This window comes from Falco cherrug, chromosome 12 (genome assembly GCF_023634085.1).
Source record: "Falco cherrug isolate bFalChe1 chromosome 12, bFalChe1.pri, whole genome shotgun sequence".
Taxonomy (NCBI): Eukaryota; Metazoa; Chordata; class Aves; order Falconiformes; family Falconidae; genus Falco; species Falco cherrug.
In genome coordinates, this window is record NC_073708.1 from 19,982,019 (window position 1) to 19,999,414 (window position 17,396).

The window sequence follows — 17,396 nt, forward strand, 5'->3', positions numbered from 1 at the left end:
TTTTAATTATCAAAATTACATATAATTGCAATAGATTTAGCTGAAAATTATTTATTATTTGTAGTGGAAAAACAGCCAGTGAGCCAGGAGTCAGATTTTAATAAAGGCAAAATAAAGTATAAATGTAATGCAGTATAGTATGCTTGGGTTTGATAGCTACAAAGATGAATAAAAGACAAATGAAGAGCAAACACAGGTAATAACTAAAGGCCAAATCTTCAGACCTGACAAAACATAAAACATTTATTTGGAATAGAATGGTCTTTTTACAGTAAATATAATATCTAAAACATTCCATTTCATAAGGGGCATTTTTGCAGGAGGGATTTGGTAGGAAATGCTGGTCAAGTTGCAGGTATGTGCACTGGAATGCAAACGAAGTATTTACATCCCTTAAGAGAAATGTTGTACTATGGCTTTTTATCTCTAACCTCTGAATGACTTTATGCAATTAGAAAATAATTATCTGATTACTGTATTTGCTGCTGAAGCTTGGATTAGGATATAAAAATTCAAGAGGAGGAGGGTAAACTTAAAGGACTCATCTTGCAAAAATTGCATCTTGCTGAAGTTAGAAAGCTACTAAGCTTGTGCTCAGTTTTATGCTGATGTGACATCATCACTAGAAAGGTAAATCCATTATAAAATTGGATAAATTGTTGGTAAATTAAATCAATTCATACTTTATGGGATTACATAATCACAATTTGTTGTACATGACACAGTGTACTGAAATCATTCTAGCAAAAGGTCAACAACAAGTCACTTTCTGAACTAGCCTGGTTACTTTGTATTTAACGTATCCCGCAAGCTTGGACAAAAAAAAAAAAAAAAAGAAGAAGATGAAATATTGTCCAACTCTAGCCAATAATGGATTATGACAGATGGGATTTATGAATCTCATGACTTGCTCTTTATTGATCAGAAGGTGGTCGTAGCATTGGAATTAATAAAAATACAGTTAAAGAGATTCACAAATGATGCTTGGACATAAGTGAGAGTAGTCTTTACTGATTTCTAGTGTCAACTGTGCTTGACAGAAATATACCATATGTTCAACATATGAAAATAGCAGAAACAAAAATCAAAAGAAATCTCTCCTACCCTATCAGCCAATAAAGTTTTAAATGTTTAAAGAACTGAGTAGGCTCAGTGCAGTACCTCCATGTGTGTTTCATAATATCCCATCATTTAAATAAACAGCGCAAATAATCAGTTAAAATCTATTAAGTACGTTTTTTACTGAAGAACTTATTTAAAACAGTTTTACCACTTTACCAATATATTTCTGGCTACTGAGTTATTCTAAGTATGTTTTCAATAGGAAAAGTAATGAAAATTATTTTTTTATCTATGCCTCTCCTATGCAATGTACCTGCTATAGACATATAACATTCCAGTGGGAAAATAATCATAACCAGATTTGGTATGCCTTCATCTTTCAAAAGTATTTTCTAAGGGGTTTATATGTCTTTTACAAGTCTTCTGCATGGTATCATGTCAAGTTCTGGTCATAGGCCAAAGAACCTTTGGTTTCTTACACTACAAGGTAGAATGCTGAAAATCTCTGAGAAATCACAGAAATAATGCAGTGTAGACATACAGTGTGGAAAGTAAAACTTGATGTTGTTACACAGGATTTTAATGTGGGACCTGCAGTCATTAGGAGTGTTATATGAAAAATATGTTTATGTTTATTTAATACTTAAGCCTTTGGAACTGGAAGAATATGGACGTTGTATCATTGATTACAGGGTTAGGGTAATTGTCTCCTATAGTACTTGTTCATGTTAAGTCATACCCCGCTGTCGGTAGGTAAAATGGCTTTTGATCACACGTGGAAGCTCACAGTTCTCATATTTAGACCTTTTGCCTAGTATATGTATGTTTTGTCATAATTACTCCACTGGTCAATTTAATATAAGATTTGAGAACTTGTAAATAGTTTTTTAAAGTGATTGAGAATTTTATGGATCTCAAAACTGTTCAGTCTTAATAGGAGTGATAGAAGCTAATCTAAGGGAGAGGGTGAACTAGAATATACATTACCTAAAACTTACCACTTCTTTTACTAGCTGTTTCTTTAAAAACTCTTCCACTGGAATTTATCCTTGTGCCAGCCTTTGTACCTTCAGTCTGCTGCTTATTTTTTTAGAGAATGACTTTTAAATGTTTGACATGATCTGTCCCAGTTTGTTCCTAGTCAATTATGCAGCTTTGGAGAGAAACAGAACAACTAGACCTCTCAGTGTGGAGGTTGTTTATTAACCTCTTACCTCCTGAGACAGAATTTGGTTTAGATTGAACTTTTCCTTATGTTTCATGAGAGTCTGCAGTTAATCTAGACCTTTATTTGGTAACTGCCTTGCACCATTTGACAACTAACCTAAATTAATATGGATCAGCATTCCTGATTTTCTAACTGTTGTGGGTTAGCCTTGGCTAGCAGCCAAATGCCCACACAGTTGCTCACCCACTTCCCTCTCCCATGGGAGTGAGACAAAATAGAAGGAAGGTGGATCAAGATAATGACAGTTTAATAGGGAGAGCAAAAGCTGTACATATAAGCAAAGGAAGAAGAGGGTTGCATTTACTACTACCCATAGGCAGGCAGACATTTAGCCACTTCCTGGGAAGCAGGGCCTAAGCATGCATAATTGTTGCTTGGGAAGACAAATGCTGTAACCACAAACATTCCTCCTTCCTCCACCTTTCCCTGAGTTTTTACTGCTGAGCACAATGTCATGTGGTATGAAATGTCCATTTGGTCAGTTTGGGCCAGCTATCCCAGCTGTGTCCCCTCCAATGCCTTGCCTGCCCCCCCCGCCAGCTCGCTGGAGGTGGGGAGAAAGAGAGAAAGGGCTAACACTGCAATCATGATTCAACAACAGCTGAAAATTTGTGCATTGTCAGCACTTTTTTAGCCACAGATCCAAAGCATGGCACCATAGCACTGCTATGAAGTAACTGCCTCCTAGGCAGACCCAGTACACTAATATTGACCAAGTGTTATTCGCAAAGATGAAAAAGACTGCATTGTAAAGTACTTCTAATGATGAACCCTTTTATGACAGCTCCTACAGGTTAGGCTTCTTGCATCAGAGAAGCAGCTTAGCCTGCCAGAGCAAGAGGAAAGTAAGCTTTGTGCTTATCAATAGAACTTACACATTTTCTTTTCCCTCCTTGTTAATGAGATTCATGTGTCACATGGCCAATTAAGAAGCAGGATTCATTTGAGAGTATAATTTATTTAGTAAATAATGTATTTAGTTGCTAACAAACATGCCAGTCTTGAAAAGCAAAAAGGAATGAGATAGGATAGGCTTCATGCACTGGCTTTTAGTAACAACTTCCCTCATCACCCTGGAAATGCTAAAGGATTTTGTAGTGTGAAATGTGCATTTATTGTGATATTGTTATGCTAGGTGAAATACTAGATTTGAAGGATGACAATTCCATATTTTAACATTTTTATTTTTTACAACACAACTAGCATACACTGTTTATAGTTTAGAAAGCAACTATGTCAGTGCATAGTATAACATTCATACTTAAAAATATAGAGGTTTGTATTGTCCATGCAAATCTGAGACAGTATGTCTGCATGTGTTGATCTAAAGACTATATCTATGAGACCTTCCAGTAGCATACATCATAGAATACCATGGGTTCATCTCATAAAGTTGTAGAGCTGCAACTACACAATCAGTGTTTGAAATTGAGGTCTTGTGGCAAGGAGATGTTCCTCTTGTCTTGAGTTAGTCGTTCACACAAATAATCCAAGGACTTCAACAAATAGCACATTAAGTGAATGAGAAGGCAGTCTGCTTTGCCCATCTAGATAGTCTTTCTTGTTCCGCATTTTATGGGCATGTCCTGCTTTTCAGGAAATGCCATGCTGGTCTAGTTAAGCTAATGTTCTTTAGAAATAGTGATGTGACACGTTCCCAGTTTTAGAGTATTCAGGTAGATAAAAGGTGCTTGGCAAGCATTTGTTAATTGGGCAAAATGTGTATTTTTGCTGTTTCTATTAATAAACTTTTTCAGATACAGAGGACTTGATTTCTAGATCCTACAGAAAGTAATGAATTTGTTGCAAAAGGCAATGACAAAACCTTTCAAATAATGTTATCAATTTGTGAAGGAAAAAAAAGAAAAAAAAAAACAACCAAAACCCAACACCCAAACAAATCTTTGCAACAGAACTGTATCACCAAAAATACAAATGCAGTTGCCTGAAATTTTTCAAAATCTCTGTTCATTAGAGACTACAATTTTCAGTGGAAATCAGCTAACTTGAAACATACTGTAGTTGTCATCTTAAACCAAAACAATGTTGTCATAAATTCCAAGTAGGCTGTAGAAAAACATATGGTTCAGTAAATACAATAAACCTTCATTGCAGAAATCATGCACATAAACCAGATCTCCATCTGAAGTAGTAACAAAGATTATAAAGGCAGCCCTTGAATAGGCATCTCTCACTTTAATGAAACAAGTTTCAGTTGAAAACGAAAAGATTAAAGAACCACAACAACAAAGTTTCCCAAAGTCATATCGTTTATAACTACAACCAGTTTCCAGATGCAGAAATGCTCCACTGTTTCTACTATGAGCTCAGAATTCAAACCATGTCTTCACTGATCTACAGAGCCCCTTCAATTTGACTTTTGTGTGCAGTTCTGCCTAAGTGTTAGAAGTCCAGTCACTTTCATCGGGACTGGTCATATGCAGAGGAAGTCAATATACAACAGTTTACAGCTTCTCAAATTGATATGCATGAAGATTAACAAAATATAGTAAACAACAGCATTATGAAACTCTTTGGTTTATAATAAAATGTGACATGTATTTGAAATTCTTCTAGTAAAAGCAAGCGAATGCATAAAAAGAAACAAACAAAAAATGCCCAGCTGAATTGAAACCGTATTATTGGTTTTGAAATGAAGGAGAACTTGATGCTGACTGCAACAACAGTGGCATAATTATTATTAATATCCAGAAACAAGGGAAATAGAAAATATGATTGGTTGTGTAGAGTAAATGAACTGGTCCTTTCTGAACAAACAGGAGTTCCCAAGTTGAGGAACAGCCCTGCCAAACATTCTGTTTTCTCATGATTTGAACTTTGGAATATTTGGTCACTCACTGCCCTCTAATTAATAACAGCCACTTAATAACAACAAATGTGATTGTACAGTTTAGTAAGACCTTATGATCTTTGGATTAGGAAATGCAAAGGAAAGGGGTACAGGAGAAGGAATGAGAAGAAACCAGGAAAGGAAAGAAAGCTCTAAGCTGCAGTTACAACACTCCAAGTGTTCCTAGGCATGACTAAGACGTAGTTAAGTATAAGTTTAGTTTGAAAATTACAGGAACCACCAGGAACCTTCTAAAAAGAGTACTAACATCCAAAATGTCCAGAAAGATTATAGGGTACATTAACTGCAATGATCAGGCACTGGACTCAAAGATCCAAACAGCCTGTTTAATCTTCTGTTCTGCTATTACAGTATATAGCATGAGTGCCATTCTTCAAGATCAGGCATAATGTAAGAAAATATGTAGTTTGCTATGTTCTGTTGCTTCATGTTACTAAAGTTATAAGGTACAACATACCAAACAGGATCTAATGAAGGCAGAAGATGCATATTAATCTTGAAGTTATTAGTCATTGCCACTTAATGGCAGACAGCACTACATAGAATGTATGTGTGTGTATATGTCTAAGGAATATGCTTAGGAATACACGCTTCAGTACTTCACTAAAGAGTTGCTGTTTACTTTGATAAAGGTGGCGATCTGCTGACCTTGTTTGTTTGTTTGGTTTCCATCTACTTCATTTCCATAAGGCATTGTCCAATAGGTTACTGCTAGTCTCCAAAATGTTAGCATCTCTACTAGGAATTTTATTGTCTCCTTGCCAACCTCCCAAAATAAAGACTAGAATTCATACACTAATTCAATAGTAATATTAACCCAGTTTGACAAATCTTCATGTCAGCCTCAACTGTGACTGGCCAAAGGCCAAGTGTTTTGTCAGATGGATTTTGGCAGTGGATTGAAAATGAAATCTATTTCTGTAGCTTACTTTTTTTTTCTTTCTTTTTTGATACCAAGCATACATTTTTACTACTTTTTGACACAGATTTAAACTACTAACTAACATTGCATGGGCTTGCAGAATTCCATGAAAGATACCTTCTTAAAAATGTTTTGGCAATCATAAAAAAATAAAAAAATAAAAGTAAAAATCTTGCTGAATTGAGACTATCAAGTAGAGTTTAATTCTTAGTTTCTATTTTTCACTTTGTTGTCACATTAGTAAGTGGTTCTTTTTTATTTGGATTTTAAGCACTCCCAAATGATGCTGCATGTTAGTAAAAGATGCTAGGTTTCTAAATTTTATTTATTTTATTTTGTGATATTAAAATAAGGAAAAACACTTGCTGCCTTTTCGGGATACCCAATCTTGCTTTGCTATAAATTCCTTGATGGTTGAAAAAATATGCTGCCCAGTCAGAGGACATTGCTCTTTTTTGCATCAATTCCATGTTTCAGATGATGGGGGAAATGTTTTCTAAAGTTTCACAGATACATAATTTTACTACTTGACGACAGGGAAGGATAAGTGGTTTGACGGTCAGAAATGTTATCTGTTCTGAAGAAAATAGCCAACTGATAACTGCCTAAAAATTGGTCAATTAAAGTTGAATGGCCAATGAACAGTTATGGTGGAATATGCCTCATTTTAGGACAAAGTATAAGCATACAGGAACACTGTCAGTTGAGAGATTTATTTACTATTGCAGCAGAGATAACTGGAAATTAAATCTGTCACTGAAGTTGCTAAGCCATACAATACAAAAGCTGTTCTCACCTAATAAATTGTACAAAATGGAACTAGAATGAAGTTTGAATCTCAAAAGGGTTATTTCCTTTAGCAAAGCGGTATGAAACTTGTGCTATAGCTAGTTGGCCAATATCCACTCAAAGTGTGATGGCCAAGAGAACTACCGATATTTAAAGCTGTCGTTACTTCCCATATTATCTATGCAAATCTATACTCTTAGCAGTGAAGCAATGCATGTGATTTACACTGAGCATTCTAAGTTCTCATTGATTAAAGTGTTATGAACAGAACTAGGGACAACTTTTTTGGTAAAATTGGGGAAAATACAAATGAAGACATAATGTCTTTGAAAGCACAATATGACTTATTTTAAAAATTGTTGTAATTACTTTCCCAAGATTGCATGATTTCAATTGCAAATGAAATCATCAGTCGTAATGATAAAACCAGAATTACTTTCCATGTCAAATATTAATACTTACGAAAAGCCATTCATTTTAGAGCTTTTCTAGTTTCTTCTGAAAGTTTTGTCAGGTCAATTCTGTTGACCAAAAGTGTTTTGGTTACAATAAATGACATTTTCTAATGGAGATAATATTTAGGTGTATATAGTATTTTCAGGTCTACATTTTACTTCATGCATAATGATTGATTCAGCAAAGGGGACAGAAGAATCACATTAATCTTTTTAGTCGGTTTTTGTTTGTGGTTTTTTTTCTTGGTTTGTCCAAGTTCCATTGAAGTTAGTTGGGAATCTTTCCCATTTAGTTTTGGATCATGTTCCTAATTTTTACTCGTCAGTGGAAATTCTTTCTGTATGGTAGTTTTAAAAAATTTGATTGAAGGTGATGAAGATGCACCAGAAAAATAATGAGGTATTTCTTTGCCATATAATTTCTAGCCAGGTTGGATGTGGCTCTGAGCAGCCTTGTTTGGTGGAAGGTGTCCCTGCTTGTGGCAGGGGGCTGGAACTAGATGATCTTTAAGGTCCCTTCCAACCCAAACCATTCTATGATTCTATGATTTTTTTTAAAAAAACCCTAGGGTTTAGAAAGTCACGTGAGTTTACCAGAATGGGTAATTGGATACCACTTTGGATATAACAGTATGTCTGGGCTGTTTGAAGTCTATAGGGAAGAAAACAGGAGCTTCTGTTACTTGAGGTATGTGAAATAAGTGGTACTTTAAAAATTTTGCTTGTACTTGAAGAATTAATACAATAGCTTGAATCTGGGTTTCCCTTCTGTCATATGGCACCTGCAACCTGAAGACACATATTAATGCTGCCTAAAGAGGCCTGCTTATTCTTAGCCTAGACTTTTAGAGTGGAGGGAGATAAACGAGAAGAAACTAGACAAGAAAGCCCCTTGCTGCTAAGTTCAATCTTAAAAATACAAACATTTACTTCAGAGTACTGTGCTTCCATAGACCTGTCATTGTAAAAATGCTCTTATTTCTGCACTGTTTCTAGGTGGCTCTGAAGAGGGAGCCTCTCAGAGAACCATCAAAGTAGAAGCAGCCAAGCAAACAAATTTTGAAATGACAGGTCTGTCCAGAACATCTGTGGTCTAATGAAATCTGTATGTCGAGATACTTTGCTTCATCCTGTCTCCTCCAATAAAATATCCACAAATCAGCTTTCAGTTAATGTACACACCTCTCAGGGGAGCTCATAAATGGGAACATCAGCTGGATTTAGCAGTCAAGTACAAACAGGCATTTGTAAACAAAGTTTAGTATTAAGCAGTACCTTAACCTCCTTTTAGGCAAGAATTTTCAGAGGATTTTAAAAGAAAAATAATAATTTAAGAAGACAGAAAAAGAGCTGGCTTGCCAAATGGGATTTTACTGATGCTCATAGCTCTAACCATTACTATACCACAAATAATATTTAACATGCTGAAAGTACATCACTGTGCCCAGTGGATATTTGTTCACATCACAGAGTTTGGCTCAGTTCGACACACTTGGCAGTTTCTAGTCAAGAAAGTCCAGGAACTGGAATAGCAGAAGGGTTGTAGGTCAAGACTGTCGCTCACTGGAAAAGTTGTGTGGGGAAGTTTGTGCAGTGCCTGTCTGCATTATGCTTGGCTCTGAATAGTGTTGTCAGTCCTTTATTTTCATGAGCACAAAACTCATCCCAAATGTAAAATATATATTATGTGTGAATGTCTATATTATATATGATGGACATTTTCTAGTAAAGTGCCAGATACTGAAATTCTTACAGAGCCCCAGAGAGGGGATCACTTACAATGCAAGGTGCCAGTTATTACAGCTGTTTTTCATGGCATTTCATGGGAATTTCTTCCTTGATGTAGCTTATGTACTCTTTTGCATGTCTAGCTGATACTGTGGAAATTTGTATTAGAATTAGGTACAATTCAATAAATACATAAGCACAATGTAGATTTCTACTTTGTAGATATCTTATATACCTGAAAGATGTTGTTTTCTCTTGCTGCTTAAAAAAGAATGTTTTAAAAAGAGCTTCACTGATAGGATATATCTAAAATTACCTTAGTTTTGGGGAATATTTTCTGCAAAACTAATAATTTTACAAGGTAAATACTAGGCTCTTAGGGTGACTGACCAGATGCATATGCCATCAGCTATAATGATATCTGTAGCCTGATATCAGTACTTTAGCTTGAAGAAATATCTCTTTTTCCCAAATATACAAAAATAAATAGACAATGCGCTATAAGAAACTGATTGGTCCTTGTTTTGAGTAATTATCCTGTACCTGTCTGAAAATAGAATTGGAATTTTTCTGTGTTTGTCAGTAAGAGACAATATTTATGTTGACACTGACTGACAATATTTCTATTTAGAGTAATGTGTCCTATTGAGCTTCCCTGAAAAGTTCATTGTGGCATTTATTCACACCTAATTAGCACCTCTTGGGATTAATACTTCATTTTATCAAACTAATGCAACCTTAGTATAAAAAGATGTAAATTCAATATGATAACAACATGTACCTGGATATTTTAATTAATCTGTCTAATCTCAACATGCCACTCCAAATTTATAATGATCAAGCTTTAAACTCCCTCTGGAATTCTCCAAATATTAATTAGATATTTTGCTAGTGGATGGTCTCCTTGTTGTTCAGGGTAGTTGCTAGAAACCCCATTGACCCTGATGGCAGGTAATGTAAGGGAAACATCTGTATTTTAACACACATGGAGTAAGTAATACATCAGATTCAAGTATAAATAATAAACTAAGTATAAATAATAATTTAACTGAACTGGAGTAAGTTGAAACAAAAGAGAACAAATGCTTGTGATATATTTCATCAATTGCTTGTTTATATAAGGCTCTTTATGCTGGAATTTTTTATGTAGGTGAGAGAACTGCAAAGAACACTGTTAACAGTTGTGTTACAGAAATTTAGAATTTTCAGAACTAGTGAAGATGTACTTCAGGTGCGCCTCCAAAGAGCTGTACAGACTTGCCCTATTGTACCTTTACATCTTATACAAAGTACTCTTTGTATAAGAGATTCTTCTCACTGTTCACTCCATTATTGCCCAGTCTTTTTTACTTGTATCCCTAGCTTCTTATTCAGATTATTTCAATAGACTAAAAAACCGTGTAGATACTACTCCTTTTTCTTCACAAATATATATTTCTATGCATCTTCTTTACTCCCTCCTATCAGGTACACAGTAACAGGATCACTTCTGAGTCTATCACCTTCTCAGGGTTCAAGGTGAAGTTGACTGGACTGTTATTCTTTGGATCTTTCTTCCTGCCATCCTAAAAATAAGAGTGACATTTGCTTTCTTCCGGTCCTCAGGAACCTACCCCAATTCCCATGACCTACAGAAGGTTACTGAGAGTCACTTCACAGTGACATTGGACAGCTCCCTCAGCAGTTGTTGCTTCGTCACATCAGGTCCCATGGACTTGTGTATGTCCAGTTTCTTTAAGTGTTCCTGTTAATGTACTGCCTCAGTTGCTATAGTTCCTTTTACTGCTGATATGCCTACACAGCCCTTCTTGTTACCCTTCGCATTCTTCACTAGATTCAACTCCAGATGGGCTTTTGCTTTCCTAACCCATCCCTGTATGCACAAACAGTGTGTCTATATTATTCCTGGGTGACCTGATCCTGCTTCCAGTTCTTGTATGCTTCCTTTTTATGTCTAGGTTTTGTTAGGAACATCTTGTTCATCCATGCCGGCTTCCTCTGCTTGATTTCCTGTATCCATGGGGATGGAACATTCTTGAGCTTGGAAGAGGTGTTCCCTGAAAATCTACCAGCTCTTTTGGGCACCTCTTCTCTCCAGGACCATTTCTAAGCGATTTTCCCAGCAGACCCTTGAAAAGACCAAAGTCTGCTCCTGATGTCCACAGTTGTGATCCGGCAGTTTGTCTTGTTCCCTCCTCTCAGGATCCTGAGCTCCACCTTACCATGGTCATTGCAAGCAAAGCTGCTCCCAACCTTCATGCACCTGCCCATTTCTTCCTTGGTTTTAAATATGAGGTCCAGCACAGCACCTCCTCTCATCAGCTCATCATTTGTGCCACGAAGTTGTCATCGATGCACTTCACAAATTTCCTGGTTTGCTTGTACCCTGCTGTGTTGCTCTTCTAGCAGCTATTGGGGCAGTTAAAGTCCCAAAAGAGGACAAAGGCCTGTGAAAACGAAGCTTCTTCCTGTTGTCTGAAGAAGGCCTCATTGACTACTTCTTCCTGATCAAACGTCCTCTAACACACCCACCACAACATCATCCACATTGGTCTGCCTTCTGATCTTTACCCATAAGCTTTCAATTGGCTCATCACCCATCCCCAGGCAAAGCTCCATGGATTCCCACTGCTTTGTCATACCAAGGGCAACTCTCCCTCCTCACTTTCCTGGCTTGTCCTTCCTAAAGAACATCTACTTGCAGCACTCCAGTCATGTGAGCTATCCCAACACATCTCTGTGATCCCAATGAAATCACAGCTGTGCAACTGCACATGGACCTCTAATTTCTCCTGTTTATTCCAGAAGGTGTGTGCATTAGTATGCAGGCATTTCAGAGAGATATGTAGTTATATTGATTTTCCAGAAAAGGTATGAGAGCTTTCCCCATAATCCTGCCCTCTAGGCACTTTTTTATTTTCATAACTTTGCTTGAGGTGGGCTTCCTTGAGCCCTGTTTTGTTGGCTGTGAGGTCTTTCTAATTATGAATGTCTGCTAATTTTAGAATGTAGGTAAAATAGTGTTGATCTAGCTTTGGAAACTAAAATCACTCTAGTTCCAATAGCACAGAGCTTTTCTGATTTTGAATTAGTCTGTCTGGTCTTAGAATCAGTAATGATATGGCCTAAAGAGAATTGGATGCATACATTTTCTCCCTCACTAGAAAGGTCAGTGTCATTTTCTAGAAAGAGTCAATGGAAAATAGAGAACAATCCGTTTAAAAAAAATCAATAAAAATCATCAAAATTTATGTATAATAAAACACAAATTGAATTTTCAATATTTTAAGCTGATATTGCAAAAATATGATTAAGAATGCCTGAAATGGAAAAGAAGCTTATTTCAAAGGTACATCGGTGTAGTGGAGCAAGGAGCAGAAAGATTTAAGAAAGTAGTATTTTTTCATATAAAATAATCAAATGTGTTTTTTTTCTTTTTTGGCATCTTTATTTCCTGTAACAAAAAAGCATGACCATTTGTAAGGGAGAGTTTCATGGAGGATGAGACATCCAGAGTTCGGCATATTTAGGAGGATAGTGACTTATCACATAAGATATTCTGTGGGCTGCTTTACTTTGAGCTCCTTGTGCTTGATAAGGTAGAGCTGAAAATAATACGGCATTTGAGAAGTAGGAGGCTGCACAAGGGATATATGATAATGCATATTGAAAAGCAAACATGTCCCTTCAGCAGTATTTCAGTGCATGACCAGTACTATAATGTATTTGATTTCCCTACTCAGCTTTTCAGATTACAGCAATTGCTTGGTTAATATATTCTAGGGTTCTGAACAGAGTATCTTACTAATATGTCTGGAATGCCACCTGAAATACCTTTATTAACCTACAGTATACTAGCTGTTTTCAATATATGAAAGCAACAAAAATAGAGAGGCACCTTTTTACCTTGTTTTCTGGACAGCTATTTGTTGTGCGATATATCAGCTCTCATTAGCAAAGGATGTCTTTCTCATTCCACTTTGAAAGTTCAATCCCTAATCTTTCTTCAAATAACTTACAATAAGCACGGACCCCTTGCTCCTTGTTCATACTCCATCACTTCGTGTTAGTGTATGAGGTCTGAATACTATGAAATGTATTTTTTCTAATCGCTCTGTCTGTGAAAAAACATCTTTAACAGTCTTCAGTTGTAATTTTAGCTGCCTTTTTTATAAATTAAACAGATTTTATTTAATTTGTGTTTTCTAGACTGCATATAAAACAGAGATGTGTAGTTAGGAAAAGTATGTCACGAAGCCCAATCAGCCTATCTATTTTCAAATATCAGATGATAGTAAAAGATCTATAGTGAAAGAAAACATTTATTCTGGACTTGCTTTTAATTTTCTTTAATGGAAAGCAATAAAGAGTAGCTAAATATGGAATAAATTATGATTGAAATGAGTGGGAAGGGACCAAATTTGGGGTTCATTGTTATTGTAAGTTCATTTAAAAGCTTTTCAGTTCAACAGACTTGCTCTGAATTTGCCATGATGTAACTGAAATCTGAATATCCCTGGAAATCTGTCTAATCTGACGCTTTGAGTTGTGGTCTAGAGATGCTTGTCTTTTAACTGAAACACAAGAAGCACAATTTAATTGCATTTTTATGCACAAAGAGCAATAATTTTCTTTCTGACTGACAGGTTCTAAATGGTTGTCACTTGTAAAGTACATAACTATCACTTTCAGGTAGTCTTATTTAAGTTACATGAGCATTGCAGTTTCTTGTGAAAGTTCCACACAAAATGTTATTTGCCTTAAAAAAGAAACAACATGTAGCTCTATCATGATGTGGAAAGGAACATTAAACAATGTCACACTGCTAAATTCAATTTATTAAGTGAAGCAAGTGAAGAATAGGTGTTACCAAGGAAAGCTTTCCACATCATGTACATGCATCCATACACAAACTTACCATCACCTGAGGTCACCCCAATTACTGATCCCAAGAGGCTGGACAGTCAAGCTCTGGTGAAGGCGATGCTCCCTGCAAGGAGTTTCAGAGCCAAGCTGTGAGGTGGTGGCTTGGTTCCACTACAAATAGAGTGCTCTGCTCCTATACACAGTTGGACGTCGGTGTTACAGTGTCCCCCCAGTGTGCTTCTCTAATGCCAATAGTCTTCATAGCCAAATGTTCATGAAGGATGCCATCCCATCTGTGCTGGTATGACTGTATACCTTTCCAGCCATTTCAGATATTCTCCTTTCCGTTGCTCATTCATGGTCTGTATGGAGGCCCACTGCTGTCAGTTGTAGTTGGGTTGTCATGTGGGTGATGGCTTATGACATTCAGCCCTTTTTTACATTGTATCCAGCTCTTGGCCAAGGCAAGAACATGCTACCCCCCTGTCAAAACTCAAATATTGTATCAGTGAATTAAGAAGTCATAGGAATGAGCATCACAAAAGGGAACATGAATCAAGCCCAACACACGAGAACTGGACAAAGTCATTATCTTATAAGTGCTTCCTTTCACATCAAAGATGTCAAGGCAACAGTCACACCTAGACACACATTGGCAAATATAGATAAAAATGGTGTGGATGACAAGGAGGAATAACAGACATCCTATAGTACACTTCCTTGACAAAAATGTATTAATAGCTGGATTTTTGTGGTGTGTGGTGTAAAACTTAAGCATGCTTCAAGATCATGTCTGAATTTGTCATGAAACACCAGGATTGGTTCTGCCATAAAACAACTATCTTGCATTAAGTTAAATAACTGAATTAAAACATGCCATTACAACACAAATTGAGCTTTGATAACTTACACTAAATTCCTCAGTTTCTTATGAACAACCTATAAAATAATGCCTAACTTGCCTAATAAACCTGCAAGAGGAATAGAAAAGGTGATGGCATCTTCATTAACTCCATCACAATAAGTTTTATTCCTGAAAAGGGCTATGAAAAAGTGATGTCACCCAGTTAATTATACAACAAATTTAACACTGTGATAGACTGACCTTTTGCTTTGAATTATTGTATAATATCTGGAGACACACATACTCTGGTATTTTTCTGAACAATGTGTTGTTCTAGGGTACTGTTAAGGCGTGAAGTTTAAATACCCAAGTATATTTTTCATTTTTTTCTGCATCTAATAGTCCTAACTGTCAGCAGAAAACTTTCTTATTCTTACTGGGAGAGCCAGTTAGACAAATAAACATGTTAGCCAAATATAGCCAACACATAGTAATAATAGAAAGTATGTAAAGGAAATTAATTTCCAGTACGGTTTCATTAGTAAAACCTTGCTCAGTAATTTCAAACATAAGAGCACAAGATGTTTTAGAATATTGAGAATAGAGAATGATCATGTAATTTTATCACTTTTTTCTTCCTTTTCCTTTATTTCTTCAAGCTTTTTGTAACATTTCTGTGAAATAGATTGTGTTTGCGTAAAAAAGGAGGAAAAAAAGAAGGTCACTATAATAAATATTCAGTATGTTGGATGATAAGTGGTTGAGGCAAAATTCAAAGAAGTTCCTTCATGTTTTCCAAATGCTATTGATGCCAATTATTTTCTTCCTATTCTTTAGAAATAATGATTGATGTAAAAAAGCCAGGATTGTTAGGAGTCTGACATTATTTGGCCATATTCCCAGATAAGTATATATTCAATACTCAGATATATTCAATGACAAAATTTCAAATTAATTATTTTTTATGCCTTCCAATTGTAATAAAAAATACATTTTACCAGCACATTTTATTGAAGCTTGTATTCCCCAACACCAATAAGAAACATAGGTTAAATACAGCCATGAATATGTTGTAATTCCGCAAAACAGAAGTATAGCAAAACTTTATCATGAGCTGGTTATTATAAAGAATGAAAGTTCATGTTGATACTGTGTGAAGAATTATAATTAGACCCTTCAACTCCTTTCTAGGGTTGCTAGCTGAAAAATAATATGAATTGCAGAAAATTTCTTGGTGCTTTCCACCTTCAAATTTTAACATGGACATTATTTTTTTTCTTCTTTGAAGTCTCTGGCAGAAATGTAGAAAAGAGGCAAAGAACAAGTCATATAGTAATTACAGGGAAATAGCAGAAGATGACTTCTAAGATTTTTGTGCCCATTCTGTTGTTCTTTGTTCACGTTATATGAATACAGTTGTGAAATGGCAGGGTAAATTAAGGTCCTGGCACAGCGGATTAAAACCTGTGCAAGTAATTCTCCTGATGTGAACAGTCGCTTTGACTTTATTCAGTCAAATAATGAACCTATTTTAAAATTCACTGAAGGAAATGGGAATTTCAGAGCTTCCAGCATTAGGCTAAAAATAATTGTTGGTGTGAAAAGGAAAGTTAAGAAACATCGCTTTTCTGTATTACAAACATAAGATTTTTTTGGAAGTAAGAGTTTGTAGTCCATTTCTCGTACTTCATGGTGTGCAGTGTCCTGAAAGCTCTAGTTCTCTGAGGTTATATGTTGACCAGGATGGGATCTCGTTATTTGTTTTATCATATAGGTCACATACAGATACCCAGAGAGTAGAAGCTCACTTGCAGGTGTTGTAGATGTATGTGACACAGCTGCTGTTCTGAAAAGGTCATTAACAGGATAAGACAGACAAAAGAAGGTGTTATCTCCATTTGATGCATGAAGAACAGGGGCACAGAAAAGGCAAGTTAAAGCCAAAATTTCAACTATGATGTCAAACTGATATATTTTCTAATTTCCTAGTACCAAGTGCTGTTGGTAAAAATATTTATAATATGGTGAATGGCTCTGTTAAGCCTGCTTTTCACCTGAAATTACGTCTTCTCACAGGGAACATAACATTTTCCAATGATAATTTTATAATGTGAGTTCAGGCAAATCTCTTCAAATTCTTCATAAAGCAGAGGTGAGATTCAGCTGTTAGATGTACCATCAATATTCAGGTTATTTTGCATATAGTTGTAACACAATTTTTTTAATTGTCATCTAGATCTGTGTTAAATGAAAAAATACATACATCTTTATTGTGTTCTGTGTTTCCAGAGATTAAAAGCCTTTCTGAAATGCTTAATTTTTCAAAATTGCTAATTTGAATGGATCTGTCATTTCCAAGCCCAAAGATTTTGGGGATATTAGCTTTATGTTGAATTTTTAAGGGAGATTAATATTGTTTCATGTCCTATGAGATGAATGGCTGCACAGCTGGCCTCCCCGTTACATCTAGCACGGCTGGTCACAGTACCAGAGTTCAAGTTTATCAGAATTTCTAAATCTGTAGGAAAGAGATTCCATGTCTATAAAACAAGTTGGTTTTTAGGAGTGAAGCTCTCTAGCTAGTCTGTTTGTTCAAAATGATGATAAAAACCTGCTTTCTATTACATTGG